This window comes from Onychomys torridus, chromosome 10, assembly GCF_903995425.1.
Source record: "Onychomys torridus chromosome 10, mOncTor1.1, whole genome shotgun sequence".
In the NCBI taxonomy this organism is placed as follows: domain Eukaryota; kingdom Metazoa; phylum Chordata; class Mammalia; order Rodentia; family Cricetidae; genus Onychomys; species Onychomys torridus.
Window position 1 is genome coordinate 26151591 of NC_050452.1, and position 24690 is coordinate 26176280.

Here is a 24690-nt window from a genome sequence, read left to right on the forward strand (position 1 = left end):
CACCTGATGTGGGTGCGCCTAGTGCTTTGTGCTAGCAAAGGGTGCTCCAGGATAGGTGCTGTGGCAACAGCCGAGGTCAGGGAAGCCTGCCTGGAGGAAGTGATGGGTACCAGTTGAAGGGCAAGGAAAAAGTATCCTGGAAGAGGTGGCTTGGGGACAGTACGAAAGCCAGGCCTGGGGAGGAGTCAGCGTGGCCATCTGGAGAGTAAAGCAGAGATGGGGAGTGGGGGTGGTGATGTCTCAAGATGGGGCTAGAGGAGCCGGCCCCGCCTAACCGTGCACGGGCAAAGGCCCTGGGGGAGAGCTGCAGTCTTGGCTGCAGGTGGTGAGTTGATCAGAGCTAAGCAGGATGGTGGTGGCGGAGGGGCCTGAGGGGCCTGATGTTGGATGGCGGTGTCAGTGGGCTCCCTGTCTAGTTTGTTCCTTGTGGTTCTGAGGTACTAGAGCTCTTAACTGTGCCACTTTGGAGCCATGTGACCTGGAGGAAGGGTCCAACCCCTCCTCCTGTGCACCTCTCTGTGTTCCTTTATCTGAAGAGTTGGGTTGTTGTAAAAATGTGTGAAGCGTCAGCACCATGCCTGGCCTACTACAGTGTCCATAACAACAGTGGCATCGGTGGGACAGTTTGATCAGCTGTGAAGCATCCTCTCCTGCTGCGCAGGAAATGGGAGGATAGGGAGGGATGCCATCTTTTTCGAAAATTTTTATTATTGGGGCACTTGTGTTCTTCCAGAGGACCAGGGTTCTCTTCCCCACACTGGCACAGCAGCTTACAACTGGCTGGGACTTTGGTCCAAGGGGATCTGACACCTTCTTCTGGCCTCCACAGGCACTGCACACATGCTCTATGCAGAAATACAGGCAGGCAGAACACCATGCACATAAAAGAAAAGGAAAAAAAATGTTATTATTTATGTAATACAGGCTGGCCCCAGAATCCTGGACAGGAGCAATTAGTCTCCCTGAGTAACCTCCACCACACTGCACCTGGCACCTGTCTCCTCTCTACTGTTTCCCCAGTACCATGTTGATCCCTTGGCATCGCTGCGGAAGTGTTGGATACCCTGTCTTCCCATGGATGGTTTTCCTCTGAGAGTACCCATCGGGAAATACAGCCCCACCACCAGGGGGCGCTGGTGGCAAGCGGCTGGCATAACTTTCCTTTTGTTATGGCCTTGAGTTAATAGAGTAGCTGGCAAACCAGCCAAAGCCTTCCATGCGATTCAGTCTGATGATTTTGCTGTGGCTCAGACTTGCAGAGCTGTGGCAATTACATAGGAAATTAGATTATCACAGGAGCTTTGGCGTAATGAGTCTCGAGAGCCAGCAACTGCGTTAATTAATAAGTTGTGTTGGCTTCCGGGCTTCACTGAGGGCAGATAACTTATTTTTTTAATAGCTTTGGAACAAATCTACATGAGTCACAACAAATGGGCACAAAATTGCGGGGCATTAGCCCATGTGCAGTGTACCCCAGCTAACCTGTTGGCTGTCTCAGAGCTGCTCTGTGAAAGGATGAGCAGGGAATGTTTGCTTCCAGTGTTGATCTTTGCATCTGCTCGTTGAGGCAGAGGGAACTTCTGAGGGAAATCACTGGGTCATCTTGGAAGTGGATCCTGGGGGTGCAGAGAGGCTTTGGGAGAAAGCTCCACCCCAACAGGAGGAAGAGAGCCACTGAGGTGGGGCCACACCCTGTGCTATTTGGTGCATGGCCAGCCTCCTCCCCTCCAGACCTGCGTCTCTTCTACCCTTTCCAGGTGCCAGTTGCTAACACAAGTGAGTGAGCTGTCCCCAGCATCAGCCCTGCCCACTTGGCCCAGACACTGGCAGAAGAAAAAAAAAAAAAAAAAGACAATGTGCAGAGCTCACAGAAACCAATACCCAAAGAGTCCTGGAGCAGCCCAGAACAGCTGGACCAGCCAGCATCAAGCAAGCATTTGTCAATCCTGCTGACTCTACCATAAGGCCCCAAGGAAGGAAGTGGCTCAGCTGAGGGGACTTGGTACAGTCTTTACAGACAGCAGCACCAGGTTTACATTCTGCCCCAAGAGCCTTGGGCAGGATGGGTGCTCTCAACAAATAATTGCAGTCTCGGCTCCTCTTTTAGATAGCGTCTCTGTTTTGTGCTGTGCTGTTGAGGATGGGGGATGTGAGTCTCATTGGAAATGTGTGCTGTTGTGTGCTAATGGCCAGTATCTGAGGAAGGCAAGGGACTCTGTGTCCATGCAACCAAGGGATGGGCTGTGGAAAGACTAGGTGGCAGGTGACAATTGGATGTGCATACCTGGGGCTGTAGGTGGTGGAAGGCACGCATGCTATTCTTGTGTCCTCTCGAGTTCCACCATTGATGGGAACGCCCAGGTGTGAGGAAGGTTTTGCCTAGGCAGCCCTACACGGTACATGGCATCGCTGCTGGCTGACACTCGAGAGCCAGAGAAGAGCTGGGAGAAGTGTGACAAGTTAAACCATAGTGTGCATGTTGTACAGAGATCTGGATGCTTGTCAGTTCACATGCACATTCTCTAAGGTAGTATGGAGGGGCACAGGCAAGAAGACAAAGCCAGTGGCTCCACATTGGTCTCGAGAATCCCAGAAGACCTCAATGTGGGGGTGAATTTGAGCTATGTGTGCATTTGCATCTATGTGTAGGTGCATGTGTGTGTATATACACGAAATCTGTATATAGTATATTTACATGCATGTGTGCATACATGTGTTTATATAGGTATGCATCTGTGTGCATGTGTGTATGTGTGCACATGTGTATATAGGCATGCATCTGGGTGTATATAGGCATGCATCTGGGTGTGCATGTGTGTATATATGGATGCGTCTCTGTGTGCATACATTTGAATGTGTTTGCCTGCTCTCATAAATGTGTGCCTGGAGCTTTTAGGCAGCTTTTCAGCGGTACTATGAGCTAAATTTTAAAGGCCGACTTAGAGAGGTACAACCAAATACAGAGAGAGAGAGAGAGAGAGAGAGAGAGAGAGAGAGAGAGACATGAGCATACTTTCTAAGTTGAAAGACACTTTCTTGAGGTGTGGAAATTTGCTGAGTATGGCGAATATGGTGAGAGGCCACCTGAAGGCAGATGGTTTTTATGTGATGGGCATGCCTGGTGGCCACAGAGGCCAGAAGGCATGGATCCCCCGGTACTGGAACTTCAAATGGTTGTGAGCCACCCGTAAGCGATGAAAGAACAGCTGTTGCCCTTACCCACGAGCCATCTCCTCAGCCCCTTGATGAGCTTTTTGGTTTGTTTTAACTTTGGGGCTTCAGTGAAGAGGGCCACACTTTTGCCTACTCACCCCCAAATTTTTAAATTGTTATTGCTCTGAGGTTCCTGGCAACCTTCTTTATGATAAGCTTTTTTTTGTTTGTTTGTTTGTTTGTTTGTTTGTTTGTTTGTTTTTCGAGACAGGGTTTCTCTGTAGCTTTGGAGCCTGTCCTGGACTAGCTCTGTAGATCAGGCTGGCCTCGAACTTACAGAGATCCACCTGTCTCTGCCTCCCGAGTACTGGGATTCTGGGATTACAGGCATACGCCACCACCGCCTGGTTTATGATAAGCTTTTAAGTGTCCATTTCTCCAAAGGAATCTCACCTGCAGACCAAGGGTCCCTGTTTTATACGCTGCTCATCTTCAGGGGCATGGGCTTGATAACCAGGGACCAGACTGTGCTCCATTTGGTCTGATTGATGCCAGGGCCACAGTCTTGAGGAACACAGTGGACCTTCATTTTGTGTGGATAAGGAGCAGCGGACTGCAGAATGGCTGGGATTCTTGGCTAGGCCAATCGGAAGGACAAGGGATTCCACCAGTGGACCTTTGAGGAGTCTTTAGTAAATGCCTTGATTAAGAACCCACTTGCTGTCCTCCCTGACTCCAAACCAATGGGCAAATGCATAAATATCACCAACATACAGAAGCATATTCAGAACGGCATTCTTTAAAAATTGATACACATTTATGAAAACAGCCAAATGTTGACTATTCAGAAGCTACGTGCAGGTCTCAGCTACCAGTTTCCGTAAGAAGCAGCAGCTGGTGGAGAAGCAGCTGGTGGAGAAGCAGCTGGTGGAGAAACAGCTGGTGGAGAAACAGCTGGTGGAGAAGCAGTGCTGTACTAGCCAGCTTCCGTACTGTCTGTGGAAGGAACTGAGCTTGCCAGCCTCCCTGATGAAGCTGCCTGCCGGCCGACACTTGGATAACCATACACAAATCTGCAGTCGTGCTTCCTACTGAATCCTCTCTGGGCCTTCATTAGCTTTGCTTCTAGGCATGAATCGTTCCCAGCCGGCTTGCCCCCAGTGCCAGGGCTCTAGTGCCAGATAGAGACTTGTTGAGTGGAATGTGAAATGCTCTCAGCCAGTTACCATTGTTTGGCAAAGTGATTCATGCAGCTACAAGTTGATTGGTGGCTGCTGGGGTTTTCAGTTTGTCGTCTTGAATGCTAGGTAGACGTGAACAGTCTGAGGGCAGAAGCTTCGGGTGGGTGGCTTCTGCACCAGAACTCTGAAGGCCAGTGGAGTGTGTGAGTCACACTGATGAGACCACCATGGGACCCTGCTTTACCCTTCATGTCATTGTGTTTCATGGCTTGTCCAAGCACTGAGCTTCTTCTTCTTCTTTTTTTTTTTTTTTTTTTTTTTTTTTTTTTTTGGGTTTTTTGGTTTTTTCGAGACAGGGTTTCTCTGTGTAGCTTTGTGCCTTTCCTGGAACTCGCTTTGGAGACCAGGCTGGCCTCGAACTCACAAAGATCCGCCTGCCTCTGCCTCCCGAGTGCTGGGATTAAAGGTGTGCGCCACCAAACGCCCCCGGGGGCAGGCACTGAGCTTCTAAGGGGCAGAGCCAGTAGGCTGCCATTCAGATCTGCCTGACTCCCTGTTCTCTGCTCCATCCTGTTCACTGTCACCTGAAAAGCAAAGGCTGGGACAACTCAGGTTTTATATTATAGCCACGTTCAGAGGTGATGACAACCCTCAGTGAGGTGAGCCGCAGAGAAGAATTTATTATAGGGGGATATACTATAGGAGGATATACTATAGGGGGATATATTATAGAGGGATATACTATATGATGATATATTATAGAGGAATATACTATATGGGGATATACTATAGGGGGATATATTATAGAGGGATATACTATAGGAGGATATACTATATGGGGATATACTATAGGGGGATATATTATAGAGGGATATACTATAGGAGGATATATTATAGAGGGATATACTATAGGAGGATATACTATAGAGGATATGTTATAGGGGGATATACTATAGAGGGATATACTATCGAGAGATGTACTATAGAGGGATATACTATAGAGGATATGTTATAGGGGATATACTATAGAGGGATATATTAAAGAGGGATATACTATAGGATGATATATTATAAAGGGATATAGTATAGAGAATATAATATAGAGGGATATACTATAGAGAATATACTATAGGAGGATATACTATAGGAAAATATATTATAGAGGCATATATTCAGCCTTAAAAAGGGAGGAAATCCCACTTCAATGTGTATTTCCTTTTGTCTAATATTTAAAATTATTAATCAAGAATTTAAAAGAATTTCATTCTCTCTATTGATTTTATTTTTAGATTATGTTTTTTTTCTTCCTTTTCTTTTTTTTTTTTTCTTTTTGAGACAGGGTTTCTCTGTGTAGTTTTGGTTCCTGTCCTGGAACTCACTCTGTAGACTAGGCTGGCCTTGAACTCAGAGATCTGCTTGGCTTTGCCTCCTGAGTGCTGGGATTAAAGGCGTACGCCACCACCGCCTGGTCCTAGATTGTTTGAATAAGATTATAATATGAATCTTTGATACATTTTAGTCTACCTTATTGTTTTTCTTCCTTTCAGGAAACTCAGGGCTGCTCAGCAGGGGCAGTTCCCATGTCCACTGGCTCCTCCTCTTGTTACGTGTGAATCTCACAAAGTTCAGGTGGCTGGACTTTTGTTTTAGGTGGTGTTGGGGATGGGATCCAGGGCGTGGCAAGCTCTCTCTACCACTGGGCTACATCCCCGCCCATAATTAGATCCATATAGATCAATATTTACTTATATTTAGCTGCATTTTAAACATTTTAAATCATCTTTATCCTTTTCTACATCGCTTGACACATTATCTGAGATCATTTTCATTATCTAAAAGCTCTTAACATTTCTTGTGATCATTTCCACTGGCGGTGAAGTCTGCTTTTTCTCTTGCTTTGTCTGAAAACATCTTTATTTCAGTTTTTAGAAAATAAATTTATTCTATGTGCGTTTGTCTGCATGCGTGCACGTGTGTGTGTGTGTGTGTGTGTGTGTGTGTGTGTGTGCCTGGTGCCTTGGAAGCCAGAGGAATGTGTCAAATCCCCTAGAACTGAAGTTACAGATAGTTTTGAGCTACTGTGCAGATGCTGGGAATTGAACCCAGATCCTCTGAAAGAGCAGCCAATGTTCTTAAACACTGATCCATCATCCCTCCAGCCCCCTTTCTTCCCTTTAAAAAAACAATGCGAGCCCAAGCTGGCCTTGCCTTCAGGAGCCTCCTCTCTCAGCCTCCTTGAGCACTGGGATGAGAAGCAAGTGCCACCATGCCTGGAGCTTTTTTGTTTGTTTGTTTGTTTGTTTGTTTTTCAAGACAGGGTTTCTCTGTGTGGCTTTGGAGCCTGTCCTGGAACTCTCTTTGTAGACCAGGCTGGCCTCGAACTCACAGAGATCCGCCTGCCTCTGCCTCCCGAGTGCTGGGATTAAAGGCATGCGCCACCATCGCCCGGCTCCTAATGCTTTTTTAAGTGTGGAACATGAACGTATTTTCCTTCTGCTGTGTTTTATATTTAAAATGCAACAATCAATGCAATAAATGATCAGGATGGTGAAACCAACAATTCTCAAAGATAACATAAAAATAGCCAATAAACATGGGCAACATGTTCAACCTCACCAGCCACCAGAGAAATGCAAAGGAAAACTATATAGTGGAGTCGTCTCACCTGCCAGAAAGGCTGTCAACAGGAAAACAAAAGTCAGGAAATGCTGGTGAGGCCATGGGAAAAGAGAAGGCTGATGTGCCGCTGAAGGAGTGTGTAATTGTCCACCGTAGGAGCCTTGGAAATTAGACCTGCCATGTGACCCAGCCCTGCCTGGTTACCCAAAGCCTCCAAGCCCGTGTATCACAGAGGCTCTTGCCCATCATCAGCACTGCTCACAACAGCAGTGACATGAGCCATTTTCTCTCCTTTGTGCTCCCTAGGTTGTGCATAGGTAAGTGAAGTCATGGCATGAAGGTAGATGTGAAACCAGAAGGCTAAAGACTGACAGAAGAGGGAGAGAGGCAAGGAGGGGGCTGGGGGTGTCATGCTTTGAATGAGAAATGGTCTCCAGCTGCTGGAACTGTTTGGGGAAGTTATAGAACCTTTAGGAGGTGGAGCCTTGCTGGAGGAAGATCACCGGGGGTGGGGCTTCAGAGGTATAGCTGGTCCCACTTCCCGATCCCATACGTGGGTGAAATGCGAACAGCTTCCTGCTCTTGCCCCCATAGTGGATCCTATCCCTCCAGAACCTAATAAATCCTGTTCTCCTCTAAGCTGCTCTGATCAGGGTGTTTTATCACAGCAACAGAAAAAGTAATTAATGCATGGGGTGTAAGGGGGGGGGGGGGAGGGTGCTCAAAATACAGTAAAGTCAGGGAGGCCCAAAAGGTCCCCAAACAACAAAGGCTATGGCCACTGTGCATGGTTGTCCATCAGAACTAGAAGGGAAGACCCTATTACTGAAAACATCGAAACATACACTTTAGAGGGTTAGAACACAGAAATCAAGTCACAGTGAATTAGATGCCTTCTTCCTGCCTTCATAGTGCTGGAACTGCTTATGCTGGCCACTAATAGAGTAAGGCTGTCAACAGCCTTGCCCAGCTGTGGACCCTGCCTGTTACCCGATGTGCCCACAGAGGCAATAGTGGCATGACTGTCATGGGTGACCACCTGTTTTTTGATTGGATTTGAGGCATGCTCCAAGGGAGCAATAAACCTGGTAGGAACCTGTGACTGGGGATGACTTGGTTCAAAGAGGGAGACCACTCCTATTGTTTTGCTAATTGTTTCATGTAGCTGCATATTGAACATGATGCTGCTGATGGCATCTTGCTTTCAAAGAAAACACATTATCAAGATTAGTTCTAACATAGAAATGCAATTGTATAAAAATCCTTCTGTAACACAATACCATGTACAATGAACGTACAAAAAGAAAATAAAGCAGACAAAAACAACTGAGAAAAAAAGAAAGAGGTGATAGCCAGCACTCCTGTGGCCTCTTTAAGCTCATGCCCTGGCTAAGCACCCCTATCTGAAAAGACCAACTCTGAAGCCATTCCAATGTGTTTGGGATTTTGGATCACTTTGGATTTCAGATGTTCAGTTTAGGGTTACTGCTCGATCCGTAAAGTCTATGCAGATGTTTCAAGATCTGAAAACCTTTGAAATCTGAAACATCTCTGTCCAAGCATTTGGATAAGGGACACTCAACCCATATTGTTTTGTTTAGTGTTTCAATTTTCTCCACTGATTTTAAGGTTTTCCCTGTTTTGACCTTCGGTATTTTGAGTGTGATGTATTGAAGGTGTTACAGGTGAGGGTTTTTGTTTGTTTGTTTGTTTGCTTGTTTGCTTGCTTTTTGCCTAGATCTCTCTGAGCATCTTGAATCTCTAAGTTAATGTCTTTCACAAGATTTAAGAAGATTGGTGGCTACTGTTTCTTCCACAGCTGCTCCGAACTCTCCACTCTTCCTCTTGTTGGGACTCTTATACGTATGTTAGACCGTCTGTGTCCCCCACGGCTCCTTCATGCTGTTGTGCATTTTCCATTCTTTTTTCCCCCATTAAATAGTCTTAGTTGCCCAGTCTCTGAGCTTGCTAAATTTGGTTTCAGCTCTGTTCATTTTGCTGTTGTGCTTATTCAATGAGTTCTTAGATTCAAGCCTTTTATGTCTTAGGATTTCTGGTCATTTTTATGTTTCCAGTTATATTGGAATATTCCATCTGTTTACTCACTTCGTTCTTTACGTATTTGTTTTTTTTAATTCTGTGATTGCAGTCACTTTGAACTCAGCTTTTGGCCCATCAGCCAGCTCTGGTAAATTAGCTCCTCTTGGTCTCTTAGGCACCTCAGCCATCTGTGGTCTCTCAACAGAACTTCTATAGAACGCTCTTTGTTGCTCTAACTGCCCGCTGGCTTCTCACAGGCTAGGAGATGAATTGTGAACACTTCCAAGAGGTTGTGAAGACAAGTCACACAAATCTGAGCTCCTGGGAAGCTGTCTGGTGGCTGTGGAGGGGAATGCTGGTCTCCCATGCCAGTTCCATGTCCCCTAGCCCAGGCTTCAGAATCTTGTCCAAGGTGGAATTTGTTTTCCCTGCTCTTAGTTATTACTATGTATCACAAATTTTGAAATAGTATGAGCTTAAGCTCATTTACAAAGGAAATACCTTTGATGCTCAACTCAACTACCCACTGTTACTTGGCCATTCTCTTCCACTCTTTGGTTGGGAGACAAGGTCTCACTATGTAGCTCTAGTTGGCCTGGAACTCACTGTGTAGACCAGGCTGGCCTTGAGTCTCTGCCTCCTGCTGAGTGTTGAGATGAAAGGTGTATGCCACTATCTTAGTCGGCGTTTCTATTGCCATGAAGAGACACCATGACACAGCAATTCTTATAAAAGAGAACATTTAGTGGGGGCTGGCTTACAGTTTCAGAGGTTTAGTCCTTTATCACCATGGCAGGACATGGTGACCCGCAGACAGACATAGTGCTGGAGAAGGAGCTGAGAGTTCTATGTCTTGGTTCGTAGGCAGCAGAAATAACTGTGACACTGGGCAGTATCTTGAGCATTGAAGACCTCAGAGGCCACCCCCACAGTGACACACTTCCTCCAACAAGGCCACCCTCCTCATAGTGGCACTCCTTTTGCGGGCCATTCTTCTTTTCAAACCACACAGCCACCATGCCCTGCTTTCATTCTTTGCTAGCATATATCATTCAGACAATCATTGGTTCTAAAAAGGTTTTATATAGTCAAATACATAAACAAGGGGCTGAAGAGGTGGCTCAGTGGATAAAATGTTTGCCCTCCAAGTGTGAGAACTGGAATTCAGGTCCCCAGAACCACATAAAGTCTAGGCAGGTATGACAGCCCACCTGTAACCACAGTGCTCTTAGAAGGTGAAAATGGGATCCTTGGGGCAAGCTGGCTAACTAGGCTAGCTGAGCCAGAGTTTCAGGTTCAGGGACATTCTCTGCTTCAATATGTAAGGCAGAAACTGACTGAGGACATGTGGACTCCACACACAAATGCATCCACACAGGCACGGACACCATACACACACATACATGTAAAACTAAGAGTTTCAAAGTAAATACATAAATATAAAATAACCATTTAAATGTTTTTATGTATGCCTTGACAATTTTGCACATGCATAAGACATATCTTGGTTATGTCCCCCCTCTGCTGCCCCCTCACCCTCCCTCCAGACTTTCATGTCTGTCATCTTTCTCTCTCTCTCTCTTTTTTTTTTTTTTTTGAGCTGAGGATCGAACCCAGGGCCTTTCACTTGCTAGGCAAGCACTCTACCACTGAGCTAAATCCCCAACCCTCTTTCTCGGTTTTTTTTTTTTTTTTTTTTTTTTTTTTTTTTTTTTTTTTTTTTATATAGCCCATTGAGTCCAATTAGTGCTGCCTGGATGAGCATCAGCACCCTACCAGTGGCCACACACTCAAAGAAAAATGACTCCTCCTCCTTCAGCAGCCACCAACTGCCAATCATCTTATTGATCCTTAACCATGCAAATTCAGTGGCACTCAGCACACTAATATCCTGGGCAGCCCTCATCTCCACCCACCCCTTAGAACTTGTTCTGTCTTGAAAAACGGAAATTCTATGCTAAGTAATGGCTTCCCATTTCCTCTTTTCCCATAGCCCCTATTTCCAGTAACACTATTCTGCTGTCTACCTTTATGGATTTGACTTCTCTAGGAATGTCACATGAGTGAATCCTATGGTGTCATTGTGTGATGGATTTACTTCACTTGGCATTGTGTCCTCAAGGTTCATCCATGTTATAACATGTGCCAGAACTCACTTCCTTTTAAAGGCTGAATAGTATTCCATTGTAGGCATGTGTCATATTTTGTTCACCCATTTATCTGGCAGTGGACACTGGTGTCATCTGCATGTCAGCTCTGTGGACCACGCTGACATGAACACTGGTATAAGCTACTTCTCAACAACCCCCCACCCCACCCCCACTTTCAGTCCTTTGAGTATGTTTATGGAATTGCCAGGTCACAGGGTAGCTGACTATATTCAGGAATCATATAGCTATACCATTTTCTATTCCCACCAACATAAGAGTTCCAGATTCTCCAGATTCTGGTCCTTGTCTGCTTTAGTAGCCATGGTAACAGATGCCTGTGATACCTCACTGTACTTGTATTCCTGTCATCAGTGAAGTTGGACCTCTTTTCACACGTTTATCAACCATTTATGTATGTTTGGCACAGGGTCTATTCAAGTTGTTTGTTCACTTATTAAATTTATTGTGGTGTGTGTATGAAACACACGCACACAAGCATGCCACAGTACATGTGTGGAGATACAGAAATCAGGTTTGGGAATCAGTTCTCTTTCTATTATGTGGGTTTTGGGGCCACTGAACTCAATTTGTCAGGTTTAGTAGCAAATATCTTTACCCACTGTCTTAGTGTTCCATTGCTGTGAAGAGACACCATGACCACAGCAACTCCTATAAAAGAAAGCATTTCATTGGGGCTTACTTACAGTTTCAGAGGTTTAGTCCATTATCATCATGTTGGGGAGCATGACAACACTCAGGCAGACATGGTGCTGGAGAAGTAGCTAAGAGTTCTACATCCAGATCAGCAGGCAGCAGGAAAAAAGAAAGACTGGGCCTGGCTTAGGCTTCTGAAACCTCTAAGCCCACCCCTAGTGACACACTTCCTCCAACAAAGCCACACCTCCTAATCCTTCCAAGTAGTGCCACTCCCTGGTGACTAAGCATTCAACTAGATGAGCCTATGGGGGCCGTTCTTATTTAAATCACCACATTCCACTCCCTGGCCCCCATAGGCTTGTAGAAAAGCTTTCAGTCCAACTTCAAAAGCCCCCATAGTCTATAACAGTCCCAACACTGCTTAAAAGTTCAAAATCTCTTCTGAGACCCATGGCATGCTCTCAACTGTAACCTCCTGTAAAATTCATATGAAGGAACAGAATACACATTAGCATTCCAAAAGGGCGGAAAAGGAGCATAGTGAAGAAATACTGGACCAGAGCAAGACTGAAAGCCAGCAGGACAAACTCCAAACTCTGCATTTCCATGTCTGATGTCAAAGCGCTGTTCAGATCTCTAACGCCTTTTTAGCTTTCTTGACTACAACACACTTTCTCTCTCTTGGGCTGGTTCCACTCCCTGTTAGCAGCTTTCCTCAGCAGGTATCCCATGGCTCTGGCATCTCCAACATCATGGGATCTCCAAGGCAATCCAGGTTTCTCCTTCATGGCTTCATACAATGGCCTCTCTAGGCCTCCATTTAGGAACACCCCTGGCACATATCTGACCTCAGTGGCTTCCTTAGCCATGGAGGGAGATTCCACAACTCTTTTCTTGTATCCTTCACTCTAAAGCCAGAACCATGTGGCTGAAGCTGCCACGTTCTTCTGCTTGCTGGGCTGAAACTTGGCCCGTCAATCAATCACATGTTCATCAGCTTTCTGTTTCAGGTGGTTTCTTTATGGTGACTTAAGCTTTTCTTTCATCCTCTGTCACAAGCTGGAAGCTTAGCTGAGTGGTGTCTTTCCCTGAGACCACCACTCCCTTTATTCCACTTAGCACCAGGCTTTCCTTTAATCTTTTTATCTCCCTGAGCACAGGATTTAGCTCCATTATACTTCCTGCTGCTCCTTCTCTCCTCAAACTGTACATTTTGTATTTCTCCTTTCTTAGCCTGCACCTTTTTATTATTCATCTGCATAACAATGGCCACTAATAACCACATGACATTGTCAATACTAGGCTGTTTTGAAATCTCCTCTGGCAACACCATTAATCCAAAAACTCTTCGAATTAGCCTCAGGCGGACTTTTTTGGAAAAGGGCAAAAAGCAGCCACATTCTTTGTGAAAATATCCCAAGAGTGATCTCTAAGCCACATGCCGATATATTCTTCTCCCCTGAAACTTCTTGAGCTGGGCACCCCACCTTTCAAACTGCCCTGAGCCCTGCCGTCCATTCTCTTACTAGGATGGCCCATTAAGCCCTCCTTGAAGCATTTGACTGTTTTCCTAAACAGCATGGTCAGGCTGCTCCCTGGTACCGACTTCTGTCCCAGTCACTGTTCTATTGCTATGAAGAGACGCCATGACCAAGGCAACGCTTACACAAGAAAGCATTTAATTAGGGCTTGCTTACAGTTCCAGAGGTGTAGTTCATTATCATCACGGTGGGAAGCATTGGCAGCAGGTATGGCAGGCATGGTGCTGGAGAAGTAGTTGAGAGCTGTACCCTGATCCATAGACAGAGGGAGACACTGGGTTTGGCTGGGGCTTTTGAATCCTCAAAGCCAGTGATACACTTCCTCCACCAAAGCCACACCTCTGCATCCTTCCAAATTGTGCCACTCCCTGGTGACTAGGCATTCAGATATGAGTCTGTGGGGGCTGTTCTCAATCAAACCACCACATCCACTGCCTCCCTTACCTGCCCCTCAGATAAGGAACACTTAGTTCCCTCTTAGCACTTACCTGTAGCCCTATCACAGCTCCACAGGAGCCCCTTTCAGTTTCCAGTCTGTTCCATCTCATAGACTCCCTTTCCCACAGCACCTATCTCCTTAACATTGGCAAGGTTTTCTTCTCACATTTTACCATTCTGTCTGTTGGTCTGTCAGTCGGTCTGTCTGACTCTGTCTCTCTCTCTGTCTCTCTGTCTCTCTCTGTCTCTCTGTCTCTCTCTCCCTCTCGTGTGTGTGTGTGTGTGTGTGTGTGTGTGTGTGTGTGTGTGTGTGTGAAGTCAGCCTCAAGTATTGTCCCTTGAGTGCCATCCATCCACTTTGTTTTCTGGGACAAAACCTCCCACTGGGACCCGTGGCTAGGCTAGGCTGGCTAGCCTCTGAGCCCCAGGGATCTGCCTGTCTCTGCCTTCTTGGTGCTGGGATTATAAGCACAAATCCCATACCCAGCTATGGGTGCTAAGGATTGAGTTCAGGTCCTCTTGCTTGGACGGCAAGCACCTTTCTGACTTAGTCTTCTCCACAGTCCCCAAGGCACTGGGTTTTGTGGGTTTTTGTTTTGTTTTGTTTTCCGAGACAGGGTTTCTCTGTGTAGTTTTGGTGCCTGTCCTGGATCTCACTCTGTAGACCAGGCTGCCCTCAGACTCACAGAGATCCGCCTGCCTCTGCCTCCTGAATGCTGGGATTAAATACGTGTGGGCCACCACCGCCCAGCCTGGCACTGGGTTTTAAAAGCAGAAAGGCATGGCAGAAGTCAGCCAACCCTATGTCTTCTTATTACACTGAGGTACAGAGAGCAGTGTGACCTAGTGTTCCTGTCACTGTGACCCTTCACGAGTCTGGCTGGCAGTGCTCTGTTCCTAGAATAGCAGCACATCTGTTACAGCTTTGAAGGATGTCACGAAGGCCCTTTCAATTCTACAGAAAGTTGATGCGGCTCATCTCTTCTCACTACTGCTGCAGCCACTGACCACGACTGTGGCTTTGAGGCATGGCTAGGGCGCAATAGGCCATTCTGCCTGTCTTGTGGGTCTCTTTGCTATGACATTTTGTTTGTAGTTCCTGGAAGGGTCCTACTTCCAAATACCTTCATGGACCATTAAGCACCCTGGAGAGTGCTGCATTGTGTGGTATCTGTAACTGTGGAGTCTCTCTTCCCTGCCTACCAAGAAGACAGACCTGCTCCAGATCTCTCTAGGTTGACTGACAGGGTGTGACCTGGGAGTGTGAACTGGGGGTGGAGAGAGGGTGCTTGTGGCCAGACATAGGAATTAGATGAAGTCCCAAAGAACATTGCAAACTCCGCCATTCCCAGTCTGCCCAGCCCTAGGTTTGCTCCTTCCAGAAGTACTGAGCACAACTCAAGAGTACTGTGAGACACAGTACTATTGGATGAGAGCTGACAGGCCTCCACCATGGTGATCTAGCTGGACTCCTGTAAATATGCTAGGGGGATTAGATGGGAAGCAGGGGTTCAAAGACACAGAGGAGGGGGCTGGTAACTTAAGGAAAGGATGGGCTGAGGAAGGGTTGGCTGTGAGGGTGTCCTAGTCAGGGTTACTATTGCTGCAGCAAAATACCATGGCCAAGTTGGGGAGGAAAGGGTTTGTTTGGCTTACACTTCCACATTGTTGTTCATCACCAAGGGAAGTCAGGACAGGACCTCAAACAGGGCAGGAGCTGATGCAGAGGCCATGGAGCAGTGCTGCTTGCTGGCTTGCTTCCCCTGACTTGCTCAGCCTGCTTTCTTACAGAACCCAGGACCACCAGCCCAGGGATGGCAAAACCCACCATAGGCTGGTTGATCACTAATTGAGAAAATGCCTTAGAGCTGGATCTCATGGAGGCATTTCCTCACCTGAGGTTCCTCCTCTCTGATGACTCTAGATTGTGTCAAGTTGATGTAAAACCAGCCAGTACAGAGAGGGTGGAGCGAATGAACTGGCTCAGGGCATAACAGGATGTGAAGTAGTGGGGCTGGGCTGGAACAGCTGGTTGTGGACTGTCTTGGTTTTAGCACAACATCTGTGGTAAACATGGTGGTATAGGCTGATCTGGTGGACATGGTCAACATCACTGGTAACCTTGACTGCTCACCAGGGTGAGAGCCTGTAGAGAGGTCAAAGGGCCTCCATCCCCTCCACCATACCCCACCCCACCCAACCCCGTGCAAGGGGTTGAAGGGGAGAGAGGGCCTGGTGCAGCAGTGACTTCCAGCCTCTGTGAGTTCTAGTTTTTAAGCTTCTCCAGAACCAGAAAATAGTGGATTAGCCAGACATATTTTAAATCTTTTTATTTTTCTGGTGTTTTGACAGGGTTTCTCTGTGTAGCTTTGGTGCCTGTTCTGGATCTCTCTCTCTGTAGACCAGGCTGGCCCTGAACTCATAGAGATCCACCTGGCTCTGCCTCTCGAGTTCTGGGATTAAAGGTATGCGCCACTGCCACCTGGCCACATTTTAAATCTTGCTATATGGTTTGGATTGTTTCTGTTTCAAATCTTGAATCTTTTGGAGCTCAGTATAAATATAGATGTGTGACTGGAACATTTTAATTTTGTTCTAGTGGTTGTGTGTGTATGTGTGCTTGCAGTCACATGTGTGTACATGCATAATGCATGCATGCATGCATGTATGTATGTGAGAGTGAGCCTTCCTGGGGCCCTTGGCTGGTCTTTGATGTGAGGGTGCAGACATGCTAGGAAATGCTGAGCCTGCCATAAATTAGACAAAGGAACTAAATTGAAGGAATCCTTCGTCACAAAATCCTCCTGACATCCCACTCCAAATAAGGAAATGCACAAAGAAAGACTTGGATGCCACGTCCACCTGGTACCTTGTCCTCTAGAGGTCTATGCTGACTGCAGCAGGAAGCCATGGACCCGGATGCTCTGGGCACATTTTAACTTCTTCCTTCTGAGTCTTGACAGCACATTATTTTTAAAAAGAAAAGGAAGGAAGGGAGGGGAGGTAATTTTCAAAGAGTTAGTGGTTCCATCTTTTTAGAGCATGGCATGTTACTTTTCTTCCTTGTGAAAAGGAAGGTACTTCTGCCTGGGACCCTGTTTCCTGGTCCAGCTGTGCCCTTCTTGAACATTTCAGACCACATTCTTTGCTAGCAGCCACTGTCTGAACGCTGCTTGTGCAGAATCCATGTGCTTGGATAGGGTTTTTGAACCTAGACTTTAAATTGCTGTATTCCCTCTTCAAATAAGGGGCGGGGATGTTGGCCAGAGGTAAAAATAAAAATGCTTCTGGATTTTAGCTAATGAGAGAAAAAGTTGTGGTGGCGTAAAAAGAATTAGGCAGGAGTTGCCAGTTTAGTTCAGGCAAGGAAGGGGTCTCCTCGCCTCCATTCTGGAAGGATTCTGGAAGGCTTAAGAGAGGCCAGGAGGGGTGGGACCTCGGTGGCCACCCACTGTGGATTCTCCAGACTTGAGTTTCTTCTGGCTTAGAGCCAGAACACCCTCCACCCCCAGGCTAAGGGTCATGTTGCTGGTCTGTGTCGGAGCCAAGTGAGAACAAGGACACCTTCCATCTCATCCGGGGACTTCTGGTTGGGAACAAGGAACAGCAGAAGGGATTTTTAACAGAAATGAAAACAACGTGGAAGTGGCTCTGGGTGATGTCACCAAGCTCTAGCAGTCCCATCTGTTGGTTGATTGGCACAAAGGATGGGGCGGTGGGTGGGAGGAAGTGAAATTGCAGGCCGGATGGAACCCCAACACCCCTTATCCCAACCTCTAATTCACAAGACAGATCCAGACTATATGATGGAGGGAGAGATGAGGGCTTGAGCACCGACCTTCTCTGGGCCCCTCCCATGCTGGACCCACGCGAGGGGCCAGCCTCCTCCGACCTTGATTGGGCCCAGATAACGCCCTGGGTGCCGGGTCCGGTTCCCGACCACGCCGGTGCGCTTTAAGAGGCTGAGCTGCGCTTTCGCCACCCTCGCGGGTCCCTCCACGAGAGCTCGCCTTTGTCCAGCCGGGTGCCTGGAGCCCGGCGTCAGGGGCCTGGGGCGCGGGTGGGGCGCGGACCTCCGGGCGAGGCCGCTCGCGCGCGGGGCTGGCCGCTGTCCGCGGTGCTGAAGCGGCGGGCGCGGCGGGGAGGCGGGCCCCCGGCGCAGCGCATCTTCCACCCCAGCACCGCCCTCCTCGCGGGCTCAGCGCGGCGGCGGCAGCCGGCACTGCACCGGCACGCTCTGAGAGCGCGGCGGGAAGGCGGCGGCTGGCTGAGTCCCCGCGACCCCGGGGCCGGATCCACATCCACTCGGGAGAGCCCCTCCCTGGGGTGAGTTGGCGGGCTGACCGGGCTGGGCAGGAGGGGCCCCGGGGCGGCCGGTCGCTTGAACTACATTTGCCTTCCTCAAGCCCTAGCTGAGTGCAGCTCAGATGGCTGAGCTCGAAGCTCAGCCCTTACACTAGCCCCAGTCTTGGGTCGAGGCTCCTTTGCCCTCCCACGCGGGACAAAGGATCTAGCCAGAGTCGGACATTTCGCACCCTGTGGGTAGCCAGCAGTTCAGCAGCAGGAAGGACTCTGCCCAGGCTGATGTCCCAAGAGAGGCACCTTCCCCTCTCTGTGCTGGGGACTGGCCCTAGGAAGCCCAGGCACTAGAATTCAACCGAGATAGAGGCTAGCCATCTTTTAGTAGAGGGAGGCAAGCTTCAGCCTTCACTGAGGCTGCAAGAGAGAAGCAAAGCCTTTTCCCTACCACCTCCCTCTTCTCTCCCTAGAGAGATGCAGTCCGTGGGGCTTCAAGGGTGAGGATCTTGTCCATGCCGCTGAGAGTAGAGAGAGCTTTACTTAGGCAGATATGCTCTGGAGTGGATCCTGGGCAGGCACTTGTGTGTGTGTGTGTGTGTGTGTGTGTGTGTGTGTGTGTGTGTGTGTTCCCAGCACAGAGAGGGGGTTTTAAACTCCAGTGGTGGCTGTCACAGGAAAAGCCCTCTCCAGCCTGCCTGTGCCTCTGAGTAAGCAGTTTGAGGTCACTCTGGGAAACTCCCCAGCCAGAGGAGCCTTAGGGCCTCCTCAGCCCTCAAAGCTGCCCCCCTCCTGCCTTGAGCCAGCCGCTAAGGGGGAGATGTGTTTAAATTTGATGGGCCACCTATGCCTTCGTTCCTACCAGCAGTCGGTCCCCATCTCCATCACCTGGCAAGGTCAGACAGACCTGGTAACTCCTTGAGTTGGGTGGGTGGGCTGTTGGGGGTGTTGCCTAGACAAACGGCTTTTGGAATGTTGAAGCGGGGAGAGGATGGAGGTGAAGGGACCCCACCCTGAGGCCCTGGAGGTCTATGTTAAATCCTACACCACGTGAGGTTCATATTCTAACCCAATGGGTCTAGATGAGCCTTCTGGGTCTTGGTGGGTTCACCTGGTGGGCTGGGGTGTGTGTTCTGTTCTGTCTGTCTAGCCTAAGCTGGTGTGTATCAGAAAGGACTCTGGTGGGCATGTGCCCTGGGTCATCCGATGCTCGATGGTGCTGATGATGAAGCAGAAGGTGGTGAAGGTGTGTGAGGTGATGTACAGGTTTGGGGGTCAGCGTGAGCTGCAGTAGTGCTGCAGTGCTGTGGAAATGCATGCCAAGAACGTAGCATTGCTTACTTAAAGCAGACCGCAGGGTACCCAGGGACCATTTGCCTGTCGCTGGTGTTTTATAGGGAGAAAAGATCATGATGGAGGAAGGATAATATATGTTCTCCATAGACGTTTTTCTTATTGCTCCTTTCTACCTCAGAGTGTTTTCCCCCACTAGCTTGTGTTTTGGCTGTATGAATGAAGCCTTTTAGAGAATGATTCTTTGGAAGGACAGATGACTCATGACTGTACTCTGATGTCCTTGTTGACATGTTTCATAAAATAAATCCAGACATATACAAGCAGGCTAGCTAAGGAGTGGGACATAGTTTTTTTTTGGTTTAGGAAAACAGTGTGCTTGAGTTTTGTCTGTCATTTGTTCTGAAAATTTACCTTCATGGCCAAAAAGTTTTCCATAGTTAGATCAAGTTGAGGGGTGTGGGTCTATTTTTAGCATTCTGCCTATCTGTAATGTAATCAGGCTACCTATTTTTACCCATACTCTGAACAACTTAAAACCTCCTTAATAATTAAAGCAGGCTCGGATCTCCTCTGTAACCGAACTACTTGAGGGTTACTAAATCCTATAGCTGATACTTAGTGATACCTAGTTCTAGACCCAGTTCACATTTTCTGTTTTGCAAATACTTTTATTTTTTTTTTCTTATATAATGGACAAGCCACACAATTGACAGTGAATGAGGGTTATGAGCTGAATCTTCCTGCTGGATTCCTCAAGATGAAAGATAACAAGGTGTGATGAATGCTTAGCCATTGAACCAGCTTGATTTGGGGGACAGCAGCTGACCCTGGCTTGCCCTTCTCTGCTTCAGATGCATGGCTTATAAAGTGGAGGAAGCAGTGCCGACCTGGAGCACAGCACCAGCTTGGCACACAGGTGTTCAGTATTGTTCTTAGTGTCTCTCCCCAGTTTCCCTACTGGTATGAGAGGGACTGGAGTGTGCTCAGTTAAATTGAAGTTTACTCTCCAATTGGTGAGGGATGTGGAAAGACCAGGATAGGCTGGCCCCAGCTGGAAGAGATATTCCCCAGGTGAGGAAGCCTTTGAGTCGGCCGTCATCCAGAAATGTTGGCTAGCCAGCAATGGAGCCTGGGTAAGAACGCAAAGGGATATGCTCCCTCCAGGAGGGACGGAGCTTTGATGCTGAAGGCCATGAGCAGCCTCAGGTCAAAGAAACAACCCCAAGGAAGGGCTTCAGCCTGCAGCTGGGCTTCCTGACCTGTTCTCACCCCCCCCCCCCCCCCCCCAGCAATGTGTGTCTCCCCATCTTGCCAAGGTCCTGCCTGTCCCCATGGCAATAGCAGCTCACACTGGGTGCCAGGCGTCCTGAAAGAAGCTCAGCTGTAAAGGAGCTGGGAGAGCAGGGCCATTGCCATCTTTATCATGCAAAGGAGGACGTGGAGTGGCCTGGTCCTAGAGAGCCAAGGTCTGACTCTCACACTTGCCTCTCCAGCATGGTGAGAAGGCCTGGCACAAACGCATGGTCCCCAAAGAGGAACAGCACACCAAAGTCATACCCCATCTCCAGGTGCATAATTCAGTTCTGCCCTCACCCTGTGGTAACAGTGTCCCCGCTGGGTGACAAGGGGAAGAAGCAAAAGCTGGGTGTGGGCAAGCCTCATCACAGTTGTGGGAGCTAGTGTCTGGCTTGCCAGAGCATGCTGTCTCCTGCCAAGGTTCTTTATCCTACTTCTTTGATGGGAGCCTCTCCTACTGTGCTGTGCCACAGTATTTCAGAGCAAGCCTGGGTGATGCAGGTGGCTCCGTGGGAGAAGTGTCCTTCAGTCTGGGGACCTGTGTGGAGCCTCTTCTGTATCGATGCCCTGGGGACAGACAGCTCCCTCTGCTGGCTCCCAGCCTCCCCCCCCCCCAACCCATTTGCAGTGGGTATTGAATTTTATTCCAGGGGCGATAAGGTCATGTAAAGGTCATTCATTGGTATGTCTACCTACCTTTATCTAATCCTACCTGCTGCTAAGAGCCAGGTATTCACATAAAAAGACATGATGAATGAATTATTTACATAGTGGATCTCATCTAGCTCCTTTGCATACACAACCTGCCTCAGTGGCTACTTAACCGACACACCCATGAGCCTGCTTTCTTAATTGTGTGGTGTTTATGGTAAACCACACACCTCCCTTTTAGACTTGGTCCATTCCCTGGGCTGCATTTTCAGGTACCAGGCCCCCTCTTCCGTGTCTCCCTCCCTGAGCCCTAGCACCCACCTCCTCCTGTGAGCCCCGGTCCTGGTCTTACTGCCTGTCCATCCCCTTTCCTCTTCTTTCCTTTGGATTGCACTCTTTCCCCCAGGCCATGCTCTCACAGCCCTGACTCAGTTCCCCATCAAGGCTGACATTTTCGCACCTGGCCACCTTCCCATGGGACTCCCTGACACCTGCCTTCTGTATGACGTTTCAGGGACAGATTCTGCTCTTGCCTTTCTCTCCTGAAGAGCCTTCCCCACTAGCTCCTGCCTCTAGGAAGAACCTTCCTGCAGGCCAGCCCTGGAAGAGCAAAGCAGAGCCTTGAGTGCACCTCGCCCCCCCCTGCCCCCCCACCCCCCCCCCCACCCCCACCCCACCCCCCCCCCGGGCAGGGTTTAAATGTGGCTGCTGCATCTCTCCTTCTCCAGGTCCAACCTGCGTTTTCCAAGCCACCTTCCTTTCTACTTAGATCATATCACTCCTGCTTGGGTGGCTGTTCATGGGAACCGGAGTCTTTCTATGTATTAAGTGATGCCAGAGTCCTATGGGCTGCATTATGTCCTAATGCCCTGTGACCTTATTTGGGAAATGGCCTCTGCAGATATAATTTTTTTGTTTGTTTGGTTTTTTTTTTTTTTTTTTTCGAGACAGGGTTTCTCTGTGTAGCTTTAGAGCCTGTCCTGGATCTCACTGTGTAGCCCAGACTGGCCTCAAACTCACAGAGATCCACCTGCCTCTGCCTCCCAAGTGCTGGGATCGTGTGCCACCACCGCCCAGCTGCAGATATAATCTTTATGGCAAAGTCATTCAAGTCCCTGTTGCAGTTTGACAGAAACACACACACACACACACACACACACACACACACACACACACACACACACACACACACACACACACGCACGCACACACGCGCGCACACACATACACATACAAATGCAGGCATGTGTATACATATGTGCACACACATGAGAACACCATACAGGGACACACACAGGCACATACACACATAGATACACTCATACAAGGGCAGAATACAAGGACATATGTGCACATGCATGCACACACATGTGCATACACAGAACACCCTACAAGGACACACAGAGGCATATACACATCTACAGTCACATACAAACATGCACACGCACACACGTGTGTGCATTACATACACAACACCATATAAGGACACAGAAGCGAGGCAGGGTTAGAATGGCATCACAAGCCAAGGAATTCCTGAGCCACCCCAAACTGGAGGAATCCACCTCTCGAGCATTTGAGGGGAGCAGAGCCCTAACAACACCTTGATTTTGGATTTCTTGCATCCAAAGCTGTGAGAGAATGAATTTATGTTGTTTTCGCCTCCCAAGCTTTGGCAACCCTGGGACAAATCAAGTGAGCGCCAACCTTCCCAGGCCCTCAAAACACTGACTGTTTTGCTGGGAGGCAGACGCTCCATCGGATCCTCCTAAGTCAGTGCACATTGAGAACCTCCTGGGGATAGAGGCCCACACCCAGTGCTCAGCTGAGCAGGACTCCAAGAGAGAAAGGCAGGTCACCAGGTGAGCAGAGGCCATGAGGAGCGCTGATACCCACAAGATGTAGGTAGCACCTGTAGGTTGAAATATATGCAGGGAAGCAGCAGGGAGAAGAGATATTTTCAGTGAATTACCCCTGTGATGACCCAGAGGTTGGACATGAAGGGGAACATGGAAGCTGAGGCCCTGGATGTGAGCAGGAGGGTGCAGCTGATCCAGATAGATTCACTAAGGACTTGGAAGGACTTTGGGATTTGTTGCACTTAGGCACTGAGGGAGAAAGCAGAGCCATTGACCCTCAGGTATGTGCCTGGGGACAGACAGGACTGTCCGTGAAGGAAAGATGGTGTCTTAGTTACTGTTCAATCACTGTAAAGAGACACCATGACCCATTTAACTAGGGGCTTCCTTACAGTTTCAGAGGGTGAGTCCATGACTTTCTTGGTGGAGAACATGGCAGCAGGCAGGCAGGCAGTAGAGCAGTAGCTGAGAGCTTACATCCTAATCCATAGGCAGAGAGAGACTGGCTCTGGTGTGGCCTTTTGAGACTCCAAAGCCCACCCCCAGTGACACACCTCCTCCAATAAGGCCACACCTCCTAATCCTTCCCAAACAGTTCCACCAACTGGGGACCAAGCACTCAAACATCTGAGCCTGTGGGGGCCATGCTCATACCAACCACCACAGTAGCCACGGTGGAAACAGAGTGCGTGGGGGCAGAGGACGCGCAGGTGGTTCCGATGCTTGGAGGGAAGACCATACTTCCGTTGCTGATGGGACACTAAGACAGGAAGGGATGCATGCTGTGGGCGTAGAGACCATCCCACAGAGTGGAAAGAGTATGAGCAGTTGACCGCTGCCTGGTCGTGGGAGACAAGGAGGTTGGAAGACAGTGTGTGACGAAAGCACCAGGCAGCTGCCATTTCATAAGAGCGTGGTTGACATGACACCAGGGACCTGTGAAGGGCTTCCAGCAAGGCCAGCAGACTCAGTGACGGAGCAGGGGCATACCTGTTGTGTTCCGCCTTTCCCAGTGTTTTCTCTCTTCACCTGTCTGTCAGACTCTCTCTGATCACATGGCTCAGAGCAGGCCTGGGAGGTGAGTGTGAGGGGGTGCCCTAGTACCCCCATGGATGTCCTTTCCTCACGCCCGAGCCACAAACCGGGCGGTCACTGGTATCTGTGGCCACGAGCTGCTGCCAGGAGCCTGGAAGCTGAGGGTGGGTTGAGGCCTGCAGCCTGGCAGGACAACAGGCACCTGACCCCAGGTCCCGCCACACCTGGTTGCAGTTGTATCCCTTCTTTACAGGGCCAGTCGCCATGGGCGGCTCTGCTCCTCCGATTCATGGGGATTGTGCCACGCATGCGTCAAATGATCCAGCCCCTCTCTGATTGCTGCCTGCCAGGTTGGTCTGTGTGCACTGATGTGGTGGCTTCTCTGATGTGACCCCTGGGCTCTCCTGTTCCCAACCACAGGTTGCATCGAGAGCAGGCATTTCATGTGGCACGTTTGTCCCCACCGCTGTCTGTGAGGATT

General features: G+C 48.7%; 1 protein-coding gene across 1 annotated transcript in view; it reads left to right on the forward strand.

Annotated features, from left to right (window-relative positions):
* Window positions 1–24690, forward strand: part of Osbp2 (oxysterol binding protein 2) — a 166002-nt gene that overhangs the window by 74859 nt on the left and 66453 nt on the right.